Below are 19,333 nucleotides of genomic sequence, written 5' to 3' on the forward strand. Positions count from 1 at the left end.
TCCTATGGAGTTCCTGCGCACAAGCCCCACTGGCTTTCAATGCCAGATGCTCCAGGGGCTCTTTGTTCCAGTGCCAGATCCCCACAGGTGGGAGTCTGATATGGGGCTCAGACCTCTCACTCCTGTAGGTGAGTCTCTGTGAACCAGTTAGTTTCTAGTCTGTGGGGCTTCCCACCCAGGAGGTGTGTTGTTTATATCATGTAATCACCCCTCCTACCTCTTGATGTGGCCTCCTCTTTATCTTCTGGAGTAGGATATCTTTTTAAAGGTTTCCAGTCCATTTGGTTGAAGATTACTCAGCATTTAGATGTGAATTTTGTTTTTTTTAGGAAAGAAGTTGAGCGCCATCCTTCTCTTCTGCCATTTTAATCCCATCTCCCTATTCTGTTGTTTTTAGATGGAATGATATATAGATGCCAATTAAGTCTGTCTGGGCTAATGTTCCATTTAAGCCCTGTGTTTATTTTTTGATTTTTCTGTTTGGATGATCTGTCCATTGATGTAAGTGGGGTGTTAAAATTCCTCACTATTATTGTGTTACTATCAATGTATCCTTTTATGTCTGTTAGCAGTTGCCTTCTGTAATGTGATGCTCCTGCGTTGGGTGCATGTATATGTAAATTTTTGTATATTTTTCTTGGATTGTTCCCTTGATCATTATGTAGTGTCCTTTTGTCTCTTGTATCCTTCTTTATTTTAAAGTCTATTTTGTCTGTTATGAGTATTGCTTCTCTAGATTTCTTTTGATTTCCATTTGCCTGGAATATCTTCTTCCTTCCCCTCATTTTCAGTATTTATGTGTCCCTAGATCTGAAATGGGTCTCTTGTAGACAGTGTATATATAGGTCATGTTTTTGTATCCTTTCAGCCAGACTATGTCTTTTGGTTGGAGCTTTTAATCCATTTACATTCAAGGCAGTTATTCACATATATGTACTTATTGCCATTTTCTTAATTTTTATGGATTTGCTAATATTCGACTTCTTTCTTCCTTTCCTTTTTTGTTCTCTTCTCTTGTGCTTTGATCACTATCTTTAGTGTTGCATTTGGATTGCTTTTTCTTTTCTTGTTTTATGTGTGCTTATTGTACTTTTTTGTTTTGTTGTTCTCATGAGGTTTTAATATAGCATTTTGTATATATGCAAAAATTTTAAAATTTGGTGGTCTCTTAATTTCAAATGCAATTTCAATATCCTATAGTTGTACTCTCTTCTTCTCACAATTGCTGGTCTTGATATCATATTTGCATGATATGATATTTCCTACCTTTACTGTATGTTTGCCTTTACTGATGAATGGTCCCTTTCATAATTTTCTTTTTAGTTCTCAACCTAGAGAAGCTCCTTTAATAATTTCTGTAGAGCTAGTTTGGTGGTGCTGTATTCTTTTAGCTTTTGCATTCTATAAAGCTTTTGTTTTCTCTGTTGTATCTCAATGAGAGTTTTGCTAGGTAGAGTATTCTTGGTTCTAGTTTCTTCCCCTTCATCACCTTAAATATATTTTGCCACTCCCTTCTGGCTTTCAGAGTTTCTGCTGAAAAATTAGCTGATAACCTTATAGGGGTTCTCTTTTATGTTATTTGTTGCTTTTCCCTTGTTGCTTTTAATATTTTTTCTTTTTATTTAATTTCTGCCCATTTGGTTAGCATGTGTCTCAGCATATTCCTCCTTGGGTTTATCCTATGTGGATTCTCTGTGCTTCCTCAACTTGAGTAAGTGTTTTCTTTCCTAAATAAGGAAAGTTTTTGGCTATTATCTCTTCAAATATTTTATCTGTCTCTTTCTCTCTCTCTTCTCCTTCTGGGACCCTTGGTGCGAATGTTGGTACATTTAATGTTGTTTCAGAGGTCGCTTAGATTGTCTTCAATTCCTTTCATTCTTTTTTCTTTATTCTTTACTGTGGCAGATTTCCACTATTCTGTATTCCACCTCACTTATTCACTCTGCCTCTGTTACCCTGCTGTTGATTCCTTCTAGTGTGTTTTTCATTTTGGATATTTCATTTTGATATTCATGCTTGTTTGCTTGTTCTTTAAATCTTCTAGCTCTTTGTTAAACGTTTCTTGTAACTTTTTGATCTGTGCCTTGGTTCTTTTTATGAGATCTTGGATCATCTTTACAGTTGTCACTCTGAATTCTTTTTTCAGGTAGACTGCCTATCTCCTCTTCATTTAATCGTTTTTTTTTTGTGTGTTTTTATCTTGTTCCTTTGTCTGAAGCATACTTCTATGTCCTCTCATACTGTCTAACTTTCTGTGTTTTTGGTCCCCTTGATAGCTGATGTGTAGATGCCACAACTGGTTCTGGTCCTGGAGTTCTTGGTGGTGGTGCTGCCTCATGTGCACCCAGAGCATATGATGGCAATGGCATTGGCTTGCTGCCAGGTGGCTGCTAGCAATGAGGACCATGAAGGAAGTGGCAGTTGTTCACAGGACTTTTCCTGGACCTGGGGGTGGGGGCTTCCAGCAGTGGCTCCTGCAATGCCTCCCAGAGTCAGGCAGCTTATGCAACTACTTCCAGTAGACAGTTCTGGCAGTGGCTGCTCTTGTGGCCCCTTCAGTTGCCAGGTGGTTTGTGTGACTGCTTCCTGGAGCTGGTGGCAGCTACTCCCTTGACTACTCCCAGAGCCAGGCATCAGCCTTTGCTATCACTCCTGAAGCTGATGTGGGCAGTGTCCTGCCACCTAAGAGTGTGTGCAGGGAACCAGGTTTTAGTGTTGGATCCCACTCCTTCCCTCCTGCACCCCAAACAATGGCACCTGGCCTCTATGCTTGTATGGGTTTCCTCAGCTTTTACCCTCAAATGTGGCCACCCTGTGCTCTAGCTTCTTCAGGCTGTTTCTGCGTTGCCAACCCAGTTTTTTCTCACTCAACCAGCCCTAGTTCTCTCTCTGAGTCTGATCTCCAAAGGCTGAGTTTCAGTTCCATCTTGAACCAGTGGATGGTCTTCTTGGGCTGAGAAGTTCAGGGTGGTAGCACTGACTGTGCAGGTCTGCTTCTGTTTTAATTGTTACAAACTGTTTGCTGTGTTCTCCTCCAAGACTCTGAAGTTCCTCCTCTTCCCTGGCTGATCTCTTCACAGGTAGGGGACTCACCAGGGTGCAGGTACTTTTCTTCTTTTCCAGATCCTTCCTAGGGGCATGGGTCTCATTCCCCTTCCTTTCTCATTTTCCTTTTTCTTTTGTCCTATCCAGTTTTGTGGAGATTTTCTTGCCCTATCAGAGAATCCTGAGATCTTTTGCCTGCATTCAGTAAATTTTCTGTGTGAACCATTCCATATGTAGATTTTTTTTTTGCTTTTTGCTTTTTAGGGCCTCACCCACAGCATATGGAAATTCCCAGGCTAGGGGTCAGATCAGAGGTACAGCTGCTGGCCTTTGCCACAGCCACAACACTGCAGGATCTGGGCTGCATATGTGACCTACACCACAACTCACAGCAATGCCAGATTCTTTTTTTTTTAACCTTTAATTTTTTTTTTTCAGATTCTTAACCTACCAAGCGAGGCCAGAAATTGAACCCACATCCTTATGGATACTAGTCAGGGTTGTTACTACTGAGCTACAATGGGAACTTCCTGTAGATGTATTTTTGATGTATTTGTGGGAGGAATGAGCTTCACATCCTACTACTCTGCTCCTTCATTTTAGTCAAGCTTACTATCTCTCTCTCTATTTTTTTTTTTTTTGGCTGAACTTGTGGCCAGGGGTCGAAAGTTCTTGAGCCATGGGTCAAAATTCAAGCCACAGCTGCAACCTGTGCCACAGTCTCAGTAATGCTGATTCCTTTATCCACTGTACTGGGTCAGGGATCACATCTGCATCTCTGCAGCAACCTGAGCCACTGCAGTCCATTCTTAACCTACTGTGCCACAGCAGGAACTCCTCAATATCCTTTTTAAAGAACGTTATTCTCTGTTTTGGATTTTGAAATATGGAGGCATTGATAACAAGTTTCAAATAAGAAAAAAAAAAAAACCAAAATAGTAGTTATGCAAATATTCCCTGTGGTTAAAGGGTTCATTCAACAATTTCTCAGGCACCTACTGTGGTCTGATTCCATCCATCTTCAGAATCCAGGAAACATCAATATTTACTTTAGGAGCTATTGAATCTATAAGAAAACCTTTCAAAGATGCTTAGCACAAGCAAGTACAATTCTCTAATTAATCATGTAACATTTTAGAAACCTATTTTGTTATAAGTACTCACTATAAAAAATTTTTGGTCTTTGTTAATGGTCTGTGATAGGTAAGTGTGCAGATTTATGCCTTACCAAGAAAAGTCCAATTGAACATATTTTGCTTAAATTAATAAAGAACTGTGGAGAGAATTGGGGGGTTGAAGGCTTAGGTAATGAATAAGAGAAACAGATGCAGATGAAATATGACTTCCTTCATGTGGCGTATTTCAGGGAATCTTTAATTCACCTGAATATGGCTATAAGTTATGCTTAGAGTACTGTATTAGAATTCCTGGTAGAAAGGGATGTAGATATACACGTAAAGTTAAATATGGTTAGACAGTAAAATATTGATTGCTTACCACAAACAATGCAGCAGGGTATCTAACACTTGTTTTCCTTGTGGAACATAATAAGGTAATTAATTTATCTCTAGCTGAGTTTTATTTGTGAAAAAAATTTTTTTTGGTGGAATAGATTTAAATGCATTCTGTGTGTGCCTCCGACAGCTCTCTATTTGTGCTATAATAACCATGTGCAGTTTGTGGAAGCACTTTAATAATCATCACCTTGGAAATGGGGATACTTTCTTCTTCTTTTAAATAGTGAAATACAAGGCTCAGTAGTAAAACAGCACTCTGGATATAAAAGCTAATGACTAATAGGAGAGTTCTGACCCTCTGAATTGCGTTTACTGTTCACCAATGATTATGTCATTAGGAATGAATTAGATAGTCAATGAGGTGAATCTTCAAATCAAAGCTGCCACTTTGAAATTTTCAATAATCTGTTCTCTTGTAGGATTAGGATACTATTTAACAGCCATTACTGTTCTATTGCTGGGGTTATTGCGGCTGTGAAAAACAGTTTTCTTATGGTATCGTTTTCTCTCTTCTTTTCTTTTTTGGAGTAACTGTATTTCTAAGTGCTAGAGTTCTCTGATTACTCATTCCTTGTATGAACAGCAAGCTAGAGCCAAAATAATCTACTATTTACTATCCGGAAATCACAGGAGAACAAAGAGTAGGGGGTTGAGTAAAGGTAAGAGGACTGCCCTAACCTTGAACATTACAGAAATGTTGATGAATGGTGATCCTTGCACCTGCCTCTTATTATTTTTTTGTGGACATTGCTTTTACTATCTAAATAATGTAAAGAAACATAATGATTGTTATTTTATTTTGCCTACTGGGAGAATCCATTTATGACTTTTTATATCTAGTTTTGCATACACTTTCTTTACTGCAAAAACATTACTTTAGTTCTTTTGTGGGTACTACACTATTTATATAAATGGAAATAATAGCTACAGCAGTAGCTTACATGTGTTGCTATGTTCTAGATGCCATGCTAGGGACATTATTTGCATTATCACAGGTAGCTCTTACTATATACACTATGAAGTTTCAGGGTTGGCACTATGGAAAACAGTATGGAGGTACCTTTAAAAACTACATATACATCTACCATATGATCCATCAATCCCACTCTTGGGCATATATTTGGACTAAATTTTCCTTGAAAAACACACATGCACCTGGGTGTTCATTGAAGCACTATTTACAATAGCCGAGACATGGAAACCACCTAAATGTCCATCAACAGATGAATGGATTAAGATGATGTGGTGCATATACACAATGGAATACTGCTCAGCCATAAAACAGAACAAAATAATATCATTTGCAGCAACATGGTTGGAACTAGATACTCTCATACTAAGTGAAGTAAATCAGAAAGAGAAAGACAAATACTGTAATATCACTTATATCTGGAATCTAATATATGGCACAAATGAACCTTTCTACAGAAAAGAAAATCATGGACTTGGAGAACAGACTTGTGGTTGCCAAGATGGGGGTGAGGGAGAGGGGGTGGGGGGGTGGGAGGAGTGGGATGGACTGGGAATTTGGGGTTAATAGATGCAAACTCTTGCCTTTGAGATGGTTAAGCAATGAGATTCTGCTGTATAGCACTGGGAACTATATTTGGTCATTTTTTTTAAGTAGTGATTTTTATTTTTTTTCATTATAGATGGTTTACAGTGTTCTGTCAGTTTTCTACTGTATTGCATGGTGAACCAGTTACACATACAGGTATAGATTCTTTTTCCTTACATTATCATGCTCCATCCTAAGTGACTAGATATAGTTCCCAGTGCTACACAGCAGGATATCTGGTCACTTATGATGGAGCATGATAATGTGAGAAAAAAGAATGCATGTATGTACATAGTGTCACTGGGTCACCTTGCTGTACAGTAGAAAATTGACAGAACACTGTAAACCAACTATAATGGAAAAAAAAATTGTTAATAGTAAAAAAATTTCAGGGTTGGATAAAAAGGGGCACTGGCTAAGATGCAGATAGTAATATAAATTTTTAGTACTTGCAGAAAACCACATTACTGATTGCAAACCTTCCTCCTCCCCCTCAGGTTTACTGATTTAAAGCACAGTATTCTCTAAGAACATAGAAGAAAAAAATATGGTAAAAGTGACTAGATGGAAGAAAGCAGATAAATAATAATTCAAGAACCCAGGAACAACATAAGAAAAAAACTTGCATCAAAAACAAAACAGAACAACTCTTGGCCAGTGGGTTAGAAAAGTTTACCATGATTCAGGCAAAATTATTGAAATAGGTATTATGGAAATAGCAATTATTGATAAACATGTCTGGTGAATTTTCTAAAGTTCAAGGATAAAGAAAAAATTTCCTTTGAGACTTTCTCTTTGACCAAGGGATTATTTAGAAGTGTGTTGCTTAAATTCTGGGTTTCTGAGATTTTCCTGTTTTAAAAAAAATTCCCTGGTCCACTAGGAAACAAGCGATTGGAGCAGCATTTCCTAAATGTGTTTGGAGGAAAACTAAAGCCCAATTATTTTTTGGCAAAGGGATGCAGAAGTTCCTGAGCCAGGTATTGAACCCATGCCACAGCAGTGACCCAAGCTACAGCAATGATAATGCCAGATTCTTAACCACTAGGCTACCAGGGGACTCCCAAGTATGATTTATAATTAGCTACTATGAGGACAAGAGTTGAAAATGTTTGGGAAATAACAAACAAAATTAAACAGATCTATTGCCTGCAAACATTAGCTCCTTTAAGAGGAAATAAGAATTTTAAGAATGGAGTGACTGTGTAATGTTTCCCAAACATTTAGTCATTGAGTTGCCTTAGCTGTTTTTTTTTTTTTTATAAATTGTTTGGGATTTCCAGACTTCAAGAAATACTACAAAGCCACAGTCATCAAAACAGTGTGGTACTGGTATCAAAACAGACAGACAGACCAATGGAACAGAATAGAGAACCCGGAAATAAACCCTGACACCTATGGTCAATTAATCTTTGACAAGGGAGGCAAGAACATAAAATGGAAAAAGAAAGTCTATTCAGCAAGCATTGCTGGGAAACCTGGACAGCTGCATGCAAAGCAATGAAACTAGAACATACCCCCACACCATGCACAAAAATAAACTCAAAATGGCTGAAAGACTTAAATATATGGCAGGACACCATCAAACTCCTAGAAGAAAACATAGGCAGAACACTCTCTGACATCAACATCATGAATATTTTCTCAGGTCAGTCTCCCAAAGCAATAGAAATTAGAGCAAAAATAAACCCATGGGACCTCATCAAACTGAAAAGCTTTTCCACAGCAAAGGAAACCCAAAAGAAAACAAAAAGATAACTTACAGAATGGGAGAAAATAGTTTCAAATGATGCAACCGACAAGGGCTTAATCTCTAGAATATATAAGCAACTTATACAACCCAACAGCAAAAAAACCAATCAATCAATGGAAAAATGGGCAAAAGACTGAATAGACATTTCTCCAAAGAAGATATACAGATGGCCAGCAAACACATGAAAAAATGCTCAACATCGCTGATTATAAGAGAAATACAAATCAAAACTACCATGAGATATCACCTCACACCAGTCAGATGGCCATCATTAATAAATCCACAAATAACAAGTGCTGGAGGGGGTGTGGAGAAAAGAGAACCCTCCTGCACTGTTGGTGGGCATGTAAACTGGTACAGCCACTACGGAGAACAGTTTGGAGATACCTTAGAAATCTATACATAGAACTTCCATATGACCCCACAATCCCACTCTTGGGCATCTATCCGGACAAAACTCTCCTTAAAAGAGACACGTGCACCCGCATGTTCATTGCAGCACTATTCACAATAGCCAGGACATGGAAACAACCCAAATGTCCATCAACAGATGATTGGATTCGGAAGAGGTGGTATATATACACAATGGAATACTACTCAGCCATTAAAAAAAGAATGACATAATGCCATTTGCAGCAACATGGATGGAGCTAGAGAATCTCATACTGAGTGAAATGAGCCAGAAAGACAAAGACAAATACCATATGATATCACTTATAACTGGAATCTAATATCCAGCACAAATGAACATCTCCTCAGAAAAGAAAATCATGGACTTGGAGAAAAGACTTGTGGCTGCCTGATGGGAGAGGGAGGGAGTGGGAGGGATTGGGAGCTTGGACTTATCAGACACAACTTAGAATAGATTTACAAGGAGATCCTGCTGAGTAGCATTGAGAACTTTGTCTAGATCCTCATGTTGCAACAGAACAAAGGGTGGGGAAAAAAAATGTAATGTATACATGTAAGGATAACCTGAACCCCTTGCTGTACAGTGGGAAAATAAAAACAAACAAACAAAAAACAAACAAAAAAATAAATTGTTTGGGATTTGACTCTGGACAATAACTTTTGGGAAAAATCTTTAGTTGGGAGGACATTTTAAGTATGTTCTCTGGAAATAATCATGGCCCCATGTTTCATAGCAGTAGTTTATTGATAGTTTCTTTCTCCAAGCTAAAAGTAAATTAATGTCAAAGAGAGTTTAAAAAAAACACCTCCTCCACTGCCTCATGGATGGAGAACTGCTAGTTTTACCCGCCTAAGAAAACACACAGTCAGAGAGCACTTAAGTGAGAGATGAGGTAGGGGAGGGATGGAGTGGGGATGAGAAGAATTGGAGGTTGGTATCTGGTTCATTGTATGTGTTAAGTCATTTGTGGTTCTCACTACAGAAACAAAATTCAGTTATTCTGAACACATTCTTTTGTAGTTATCAGAAATGCTAATTTCAAATACTCCCTGTGTGGTGTAAAAATCCAGACTGAGTGGATTTCTACAGATGTTTTTGAGTCAAGATTCCAATGACCTGGTCATTTTAATGAAATTTTGGCTAAAAGGCTCCTTTCTGTTCAGTTTGCTGCATGTTATTACAAGGCTGTGGTACTCTGCAGATAAAGAAATTGAGGCTCAGAGAGTTAGGGATTTGCTAAGGTCACACACATAGTGAATGATGGAGCTGCTACTTGAACAGCTAAGGCTGTTCTCCTTGGTCATACTTCTCAGAACGGATTGTAGTTATTGCATGAAATCTTTCCAAAACATCTCATGGTGATGGGTTAGTAGGTATATGATGAATATAATGTTACCATGTAGTAGTTACTTATTAAACAGAAAGAATTGTATGGAGATTTACTTCCATAAGTAAGACTACCATTCTCTGCCAAGATTGAAACTTTTATTCGGTGCATAACTTTTGTAAATGAAAAAATGAATTATTTTTAACAGGATGTTTAAGATTGGTTCTGTATTGTTTTCAAAGTATATGCTCAAATAACTTATTTCCTGAATATGCCTTTTGAGAAAATGACCTGTCAAAACAGATGTTTGCTTTTTAAATTATCTCCCTTCGAAACATTTTTTAATACAATAAGATATATCCAGTTAATATTCTTTAGAGCAAAAGACATTCAATTAAGTTATATTTCAAAGTTAACCTCTCTGAACAGAGAATTCACATCTAAAAACATGTCCTTGAGTCTAATCTCTGTAATTTATTCATTGCTAATCCAGCCCCATTTGGGGAGAAACAATATATGGTTTAGTATGGAATTGTGTGAGAACCTGCTGAATTAAAATATTACCTGATTGAAACAGTTGATTTTGTTTCTGTTGTTAAATGGTATTCAAGGTTGAACCAAGTAGATTCCAAATGTATGAAGACCATGCTATACTTTTTTTCTACTTAGAATTAATTAATTTTTGAAGTCATTGGAATATTTGTTCACTTTTTAAGATGTCTGCCATCTGACACATCTTTTGCTGAGTGTTCAGAAACATGCTTACTTGCTCTTTGTTTTGTGTGAGGAGGTGAATTCTTTCCCTTTAGCCTGGTTTATCTGCATCTGCAGTAATTAGTTGGGTGGTGAATTAAATGAGTTACACCTGAGTTAGTTGAGAGCTTTAATCTGCTTGCATGAGTAGGAAAATTCTAAGCTTTCACTGAACTGAAAACCAAACTCATTGGCAGGATAGAGGGTGACAATGGTTGAAGCTAATGAGGTTCTGTTGGAAGGGATTGAATAATCATTTAAAAATCCATTCATGGGCTAATCTGGCTGTCAGGACAGGGCATCATCACACATAAGATGTACACTGTGGTTAGTATAACCCTCTCAGGAGAGTCTACTCCTCAAAACATCAACAACCATAATTTAACAATAGGAGCAAATGTATGAAGGACTTGTGTTTCTTAATCAAACTGAAATTCTTCTTTTGGCTAACAGTTTCCTGAATTGGGGGAAAATGGCTGTTCCATCTTCTGTTTGTTTCTAAGAGCCAGCAACAAGCTCTTGGCACCAGTATTCACATTGGGTTTTCAAACATTCGGCAAAAAACATCAATAGCATCTGCTCACACCTCATCACCCTATCCCACATTCATTTGATGAATGGCTGTAACTACTTGGGCGATTAGATTTTGCACCCTTTTGTATTCAAACTCAGCACTATGGCCTAACTTCAGCATAATTAGAAAGTTCCTTCAAAACAATCAAATTTTGCCTTCAGCCTCACTCATGAAGCCCAGGTCCCTTGACTAAATGATAGAGCCAAATATTGTGGACTCCAGTCCTAGCTTCTACGACTTACTGAAGGACCATGACAATTCCTGGGTAGGATCAAGAGGCCAAGATTTAAATCATGACTCTGTATGGGCTAGCTTTAAGATCTTGGTCAAGTACTTTAAGTCTATTTTTTTTTTGATTTAAATTATTTATTTGCAAACATTTTAGTCATCAAATACACTTAACCCATTGTATTTCTTTTATAAGAAAATAATGAGGAATTCCTTTCATGGCGCAGTGGAAACGAATCTGACTAGGAACGAGGTTGAGGATTCGACCCCTGGCCTTGCTCAGTAGGTTAAGGATCCAGCGTTGCTGTGAGATGTGGTGTTGGTTGCAGATTTGGCTTGGATCTGGCATTGCTTTGACTGTGGCGTAAGCCGGCAGTTATAGCTCTGATTCAACCCCTAACCTGGGAACCTCTGTATGCTGTGGATTGTGGCCCTAAAAAGCAAAATAGTAATAATAATAATAATAATAATAATAAAAACAGGAATAAAGGAATAAAAATAATGACTTGAGCTGGCATCAACTTACAACTTATCGAGGATTGGTCTTGGTTCTTTACATGTATTAACCCCTTTAATTCTCATAACAGCCCAGCGTGGCAGGTAATACCAACCTGATTCTGTGGATAAGGAAACAGGTTCATAGAGGTTAGGTAGTGGCCCAATGATGCACAATTAATAATGAGTGGGGCAGAGATTCACACACAAAAATATGGCCCCAGAGCATCAGATCTCACCCATTAAAGTGTTTATAATATTTAGCTCAATATTTTAATTATATATATATGTATATATAGTCAAACTTTTCTTAAGAATTGCGATTAAAAAAATTGGATTTAAATTCTAGGCTGTTCATTTGAAACAGTCCAGCTCTTTTGACAGGTGGTCCCAACTCAGTCTAGTTCTTCACTTTAATGTGTCAAGCAACATACAGACGATGGCAGCTGATACTAGACAGAAAAGTAATAACCTGTAGTTTAAATCTTAATTTTTCTTATCTATTAAGTATGGGGATCAAATTATATAATCCCTGTTTATCCTACAATATAACTCACTGTAGTTGAGAAGTTTTACATATTATTTCTAATAAAATATTTAAATAAGGGTATACTGGTCAAAGGTTTATTCTCTGGAGAATGTCTGTACACATGTCACATGAAAGGTATTTGTGGACAGCTATCTTGCAACTGTTAAACCATTATGTTTCCATTGTAAGCACCCTTACTTGCTTTGATTATGGCATGATTTCCCACACTTTCTTTCTTCTACTCCTACTTCTTTAGAGAACCAGCAGTTTTCTCAATGGACCTATTAAGATACGGCACCCAAATCTGAACATAGCAATCCTATTTAGTTCACCTATTAATTTTAGGAGTTTTTCTTTGACTTATCTCTTTTTAAATTTTCTGCTTAGACAATCGTGTGGTCATTGAATGGGACAGTTTGTCTCTCCTTTTCCAGTCTGTATGTTTTTTTTTTTCTTTACTTTTTTTTTTTGTCTTTTTGTCTTTTTAGGGATGCACTTGCAGCATATGGAGGTTCCAGGCTAGGAAGCTACAGCCATGGGCCTACACTACAGCCCCAGCAACATGGGATGTGAGCTGTACCTCCGATGTTCGCCATAGCTCTTGACAACACTGGATTCCCTAACCCACTGAGTGAGGCTAGGGATCAAACCTGAGTCTTCATGGAGTTTGTTAACTGGTGAGCCATAATGGGAACTCCTTTTTTCCTTTCTTTTTTGTGCCTTATTGCAGTGTCTAGGAATTCTAGGACAACAATGAGTAGAAGTGGTGAGCGTTGACAGCCTGTCTTGTTTCTGATTGTGGGGGGGCACCTAGCCTTTAATTATTAATATGATTTTAGCTGCAAATTTTTTGTAAATGTCTTTTATAATTTTGAGGAACTTTTTTTTCTGGCTGCTCTTGCAACATGTGGAAATTCCCATGCCAGGGATTGAACTTGTGCCACAGCAGTGAGCTGAGCTGCTGTAGTGACAACACTGCATCATTAGCCCACTGAGTCACAAGAGAACTCCTGGGGAATTTTCCTTTTATTCCTAATTTTCTGAGAGACTTTAAGAAATCATGAATGGATATTATTGGAATTCCCATCGTGGCTCAGTGGTTAACGAATCCAACTAGGAACCATGAGGTTGCCAGTTTGATCCCTGGCTTCGCTCAGTGGGTTGCTGTGAGCTGTGGTGTAGGTCACAGATGTGACTCAGATCCGACGTTTCTATGGATGTGGTGTAGGGTGGCGACTACAGCTCTGATTAGACCCCTAGCCTGGGAACCTCCGTATGTCACAGGTGGGGCCCTAGAAAAGACAAAAAAAGACAAAAAAAAAACCCAAAAAACAAAAACAAACGAATGGGTGTTATATTTTGCCAAATATTTTTTTCTATATCTATTAATATAACCACATGGTTTTTCTTCTTTAGTCTGTTAAGACAGTGACTTATACTGATTTTTATATTAAGCTAGACTAGCTTCCCCAGAATATACTTACTTGGTTGTGTTGTATTATTCTTTTGATATATTGCTGGGTTTGATTTGTTAATATTTGTTGAGAATTTTTATGCCTTTCTGAGAGATACTGCTCTGTAGTTTCATTTTCTTGTACTGTCTTTGGTTTTGGTATAAAGGTAGTGCTTGACTTGTAAAATTAGTTGGGACATGTTTCTACTTTCTGGAAGAGAAAGTATAGCATTGGTGTCATTTCTTCCTTAAATCCTGGTAGAATTTGCCAGTGCAACCATCTGGATCTGGAGATTTCTTTTCCAGAATGTTTTAAGCTACAAATTCAACTTTTAAAATATTTTTAGAATTTTCAGGTTGTGTATTTTATTTTGGGTGAGTTTCAGTAGTTTGTGGTTTTCAAGGAATAGGTTCAATTCATCCAAGTTTTTGAGTTTATGTATGTAATAGTTCATTATGATCTTTTAATACTTGGGGGTCTATGGTGAGATCCTCCATTTCATTTCTGATACTGATAATTTGTCTCATCTCTCTGCCCTCTTCAGTGCTGTTAGAGGTTTATCCATTTTATTGATATTTCAAAAAATCTTTTTGTTTCATTGATTTTCTCTATTTTTTTGTTTTCTATTATTATTATTATTATTATTATTTTGCTTTTTAGGGCAGCACCTGCAGCATATGGAGGTTTCCAGACTAGGGGTCCAATTGGAGCTGCAGCTGCTGGCCACAGCCACAGCCACAGCAATGCAGGACCTAGCCACATCTGCAACCTACACCACAGCTCATGGCAATGCTAGATCCTTAACCCACTGAGCAAGGCCAGGGGTCGAACCTGCAACCTCATGGTTCCTAGTCGGATTCGTTTCCCCTGCATCACGATGGAAACTTTTTCAGTTCTTTTTATTTCTGCTCTTTACCAGTTCCTTTTTCTGCTTAAGTGGGGCTTATTGTGCTCTTCCTTTTCTAGTTTCTTGGGGTGGAAGCTTAGAGAATGTTCTTGTGTTTTAAGAAAAGATTTAATACTATGAATTTCTCTCTAAGGATTTTTTTCATTTCAAAATGTCTTCTAATTCCCTAGGGAAAAAATTTTTTTCTCTTTTATCTATGAATTTGACTGTGTTTTGTTTAATTTCTAAGTATTGGGGAAGTTTTCCTGTTATTCTTCTGTTATTGATTTGTAGTTTAATTCTATTATGGTCAGAGAATATTCTTTGTATGATTTAAATTCTACTAGATTAGCTAAAGTTTGCTTGCAACCCTGAGATATTGTCCTTAGCTACAAAGTCAGTCAGTCTCTCCCATGGAGAGTCACCTGTGATGGTGAAAAGTGAGTAAGAGGGTGGATCATCAAACTTTTTTTAAAGGTTTGGAGTATGGGTGGTATGTCTTATTTTACAGCAATGAAAGGAAAAACAGACCAAACTATTCTGAGAGATCAAAGATAAAATTTACATTAGCAAGTTAAGACATTTAATGGACCCAGGTGTAGAGGTGTAAATTGTGAGGTAATTAAACCTACGTTTTAGTTATATAAGGTACAGTTTGCTTCATAGAGCTGATTGGATGGGAACACCAGGAATGAAGGAAATGTAGAAGGTTTCTGTGTTCTTCCCAGAGGAGGGTGACCATATTTGTCTTTGCCGTTGGCTGAATTCTCTCCTCTACAGACCCCAGGCTGGTGTCTGCCACCCCTCGTGGTCTGCTGAAGCTCTACTGGGGTGTGGTTACCCAGCAACTGCTGTTGCCTGCCTGCATCTGTGGCTCATTGCAAATTAACCCCTGGCCACTGGATGCCACTCTTCTTTCAGAGTTTTGGTTTGCCCACTTCTTGCTGTGAACTCCTACCAGTGAATAATTATTTCTGTTTTTTCTCAAGGGTTACAGTGTGAAGTTTGATGAAACTGTTTAACTGATCATAACGTCCATCTCTCCAGCAAGGGAATGCCTGACTTAGGCAAACCGCAGAAAGTTTCAGTTCTAGTTTGGTTGTCTCCTGATTTAATATGAGTCATCAAAACCTCTTCTATACCCTGGACTCCTTTTCGTTGTGACCAGCTTGCTGAGGCCAGAGCCTGGCCTTTCCTTGACTTCAATGAGGAGCCATTTGAGCATAATTACATTCTTTATTGATTGATTGATTTTTTGTGTGCGTGTTTGTTTTAATTTAGGGCTGTACCTGTGGCACACGGAAGTTCCCAGTCCAGGGGTTGAATCAGAGCTGCAGCTGCTGGCCTATGCCACAGCCATAGCAACTTGGGATCCGAGCCGTGTCTGCGACCTACACCACAGCTCACAGCAAAGCCAGATCCTTAACCCACTGAATGAGGCCAGGGATTGAAACCATGTCCTCATGGATACTAGTCAGGTTTGTAACCTATTGAGCCACAATAGGAACTTCCTGAACGTAGGTTTAATCTGATATTTGGGGTGGTTTTTTGGCAGCATTTTTGTACAAATACATAGATAGACTAGGATTCAAATCTGATCTCTAAAACTCACCAACTATGGTTTTGAAATATACCAGCCTTTTTTTCTCTTTTTTTTTCTTTTTATGGTCCACCTATGGCATATGGAAGTTCCTGGGCTAGGGGTCAAATCAGAGCTGCAGCAATAGGGCTATACCGCAGCCACAGCAACACTGGATCCAAGACTCATCTGTGATTTATGTCGTGAATTGCAGCAATACCAGGTCCTCAGCCCACTGGGCAAGGCCAGGGCTTGAATCTGTATCCTCATGGAGACTATGTTAGTTCCTTAATCTGATGAGCCACAATGAGAACTCCAGTACACCAGCCTTTTAAAATGGGGTCAGTTGTAGTTTCTTTTTTTGGGTCATGGCCAGGGGAAGCAATTATGAGTGCAAAATGCCAAGTGTGTGGCCTTAAAATCACCTCTACAGCTCCTGGCCTGTAGTAGATACCTAATGAATGTGTTGGGTTCATGATTGAAGCTTTAAAGAGAAACATCAATCATGGGATTGATTCAAGGGCTTGTTTATAATATTGTAACCGTGGAATGAATCTCTGGACTTTTTTTAGGGGCATTCGTTTTTCTAAATTCTGGGGAACTCTTGAGATTCCACAGTGCCAAGAGTGTGGTATGAGGAAGTAGTCCTACACTATTTCTGAGGCATCTTTCACCACCACCATCTGCTGATCCTAGGATCTTTGTTTTTGTCTTATTTTTTTTTCATTTTTTAAAGTTTTATTGAAGTATAGTTGATTTACAGTGTTGGATAATTTCTGGTGTACAACAAAGTGATGTACACACATTCATCCTCTCGCATAGATTATTACAGAATGTTGGGTAGAATTCTCTGTTATGTAGCAGGTCCCTGATGGCCAATCATTCCATATACCTTAAGGATCTTTGTTTTCTGAGAGTTTGTTTCTTCCCACCTGTCCTGCGGCTGTCTGATCCTCCTCCCTGGTGTACTGAAGCCATGACTCCTCTTCTGTCAGAAAGCCTGAATTATCAAGGGAGTTTGAACAGGGAGGTGTTATCTGCAGAGGGCAGGGAATGAAACATCAGAAAGTACTGACTAAGTTTGCCGGTGGTCCTGTTTGCAACTCTGCATAGCACTTTTTTTTTTTTTTTAAGGTTTGCCAGTGGTTTGTGAGTTACCCACTAGTTGTCGAATCTTAATGTCATTTGTCACTGAGCCCCAGGGAAGGTGCTAGGTGGCTTGCCTGTTTGTCCTCTAAGGCCTCTGTGATTCCAACCCTTTGATCATCTCAGGAGGATCACGGGTCTTTCCAAATTAATGTTTATATTTATAGCTCACCTTGGTCCCCTGAGATGGAAACAGAGGGAGAGATGTGCCAAATGATTGCACCATGATTTTCATCCCACTGATTGATAATAGGATCTGAGGATAATTTAAACTCTGTCCTTGAGTTTAGGGCTGGCTGGCCTGAAAGTGTTGCTGACTTTCATGTGCAAACAGGTTAACCTGGGCCGTGGAGTGCAAGAGATACAGCTGTAGGTTGGATAACTCCTTCACAGCACCATAGTGCCTGCCCAGCACTGGGTCCAGTTCTTCCCCTCCCAGCATGGAGGGATCCAGGATTCAAAGTTAGACTGTCTTCTTTCTGCCCATTGTGAACTGCTGTATTTCTACCATGTTGAGCTGATCAGAACCACCATCAGTGAACTTTGTTGACCACAATTTCAGAAACAGAGACCTGATGGAAATGACAAGTATTTCATTGTGGTTTGTTAGGACTGTAGCCTCAGAGACAAAATTCAAGAAGCTCTTAAATTGTGTTCTTCCAGAATATAAAATGAAATAAGCTTATAAAGGCAAAACCTGCAAGGTTATGTAAATTGTTTGTCAAGAATTAGGATTGGAGCTGGTGAGAAATAAGCTAAGCAAGGATTGGTTTGGGGTCTGAAATGATTACACAGTTGCCAAGAGTCGGCAGACTTTGAAACTACAAGGGTGCAGCTAGCAGCTCTTAGCAGCTATTATTTTTGAAAATGGCTGGTGGTCTTGAGTTTGACACAGTTCAGAAAAGATTTGTGTTTTCAGTGATGCAGTGACTTGTCTGAAAACACATCTGCAGTGGCCACCTGACTACATTTTGGATACCTGACCCATAGTTACTCCATTTTTATCTTTAAATGATCTTAAATACATCGTCTACCTGAAGTCATTCAATTCCTGCTGCCCAGAGGGTGGGACTTTGTCTGATCAAGACAAGGAGAGTAGAAACAATACTATTGGTTACTTACCTCAAATAAATCCCCTACCTCATTGCTAACAGGACTCCAATTTTGTTCACATAATTGCCCTTCAGGTGGCCCTATCCCCAGCTTGGAAGTAAATCATGATTAGTCTTAACCACATGTGATCCATTCATTGCCCTAGACAGTTAATGGTGTAGTGTGGGCTTAGGACCCAGTTCTGGCTACTGGGATCAGTCTGCTGGTGCAGAGACATTTGGGGAAATATTTCCCCACTCTGAAAAAGGAGCCACAAGGAAGAAACAGACCCTTCACTGGCTGATTGTTGTCCTGTCCACAGGTGAAACTTAACTTGCAACCACTGTCTTGTGCCATGATGGAAGCTCATTGAGGACAAAGCAGACAAGCTAAGAAGAACAGATCAGAAGCCAATTGGTCTTAGATGGTTTCATTGAACTTTGGAATAAATCAACCCTGGAGCTGTCCTCCTTTGGAACTTGTGTTATGTGAAATAATAAACTACTCTCATTGCTTAAACCATTTAAATTTGAGTTTTCTGTTGGATGCTGTTAAACATATCATAATAATACAAAAGAAGTTGTTTGCATTTATAAACCCTAAACTCCCAGTCCATCCTTCTCCTTGTCCCCCACTCCCACCCTTGGCCTTGGCAATAAGAAGCATGTTCTCTATTCCTGTGGGTCTCTTTCTGTTTTGTAGATAGATTCATTTGTACCATATAATTTTTTTGTCTTTTTTTTTTTTTTTTTTGAGCTGCACTGCATCATGCGGAAGTTCCTAGGCTAGGGGTTGAACTGGAGCTGCAGCTGCCTGCCTATACCACAGCCACAGCAACACCAGATCCAAGCTGCGTCTGAGACTACACAACAGCTCATGGCAACACCGGATCCTTAATGTACTGAGCAAGGCGAGGGATGAAACCTGAGTCCTCATAGATACTATGAGTTTGTTACTGCTGAGCCATGACGGGAACTCCTATTCG

General features: G+C 38.8%; 1 long non-coding RNA gene across 1 annotated transcript in view; it reads left to right on the forward strand.

The window, feature by feature from the left end:
• The window catches only part of LOC125111968 (uncharacterized), an 82,916-nt gene extending 64,046 nt beyond the window's left edge, over positions 1-18,870 (forward strand). The window contains exon 4 of the long non-coding RNA XR_007130996.1: positions 18,671-18,870. This is a non-coding gene — a long non-coding RNA (uncharacterized LOC125111968). The remainder of the gene's footprint in view (positions 1-18,670) is intronic.
• Positions 18,871-19,333: the final 463 nt, after the last annotated feature.

This window comes from Phacochoerus africanus, chromosome 1 (genome assembly GCF_016906955.1).
Source record: "Phacochoerus africanus isolate WHEZ1 chromosome 1, ROS_Pafr_v1, whole genome shotgun sequence".
NCBI classification, from domain to species: Eukaryota; Metazoa; Chordata; class Mammalia; order Artiodactyla; family Suidae; genus Phacochoerus; species Phacochoerus africanus.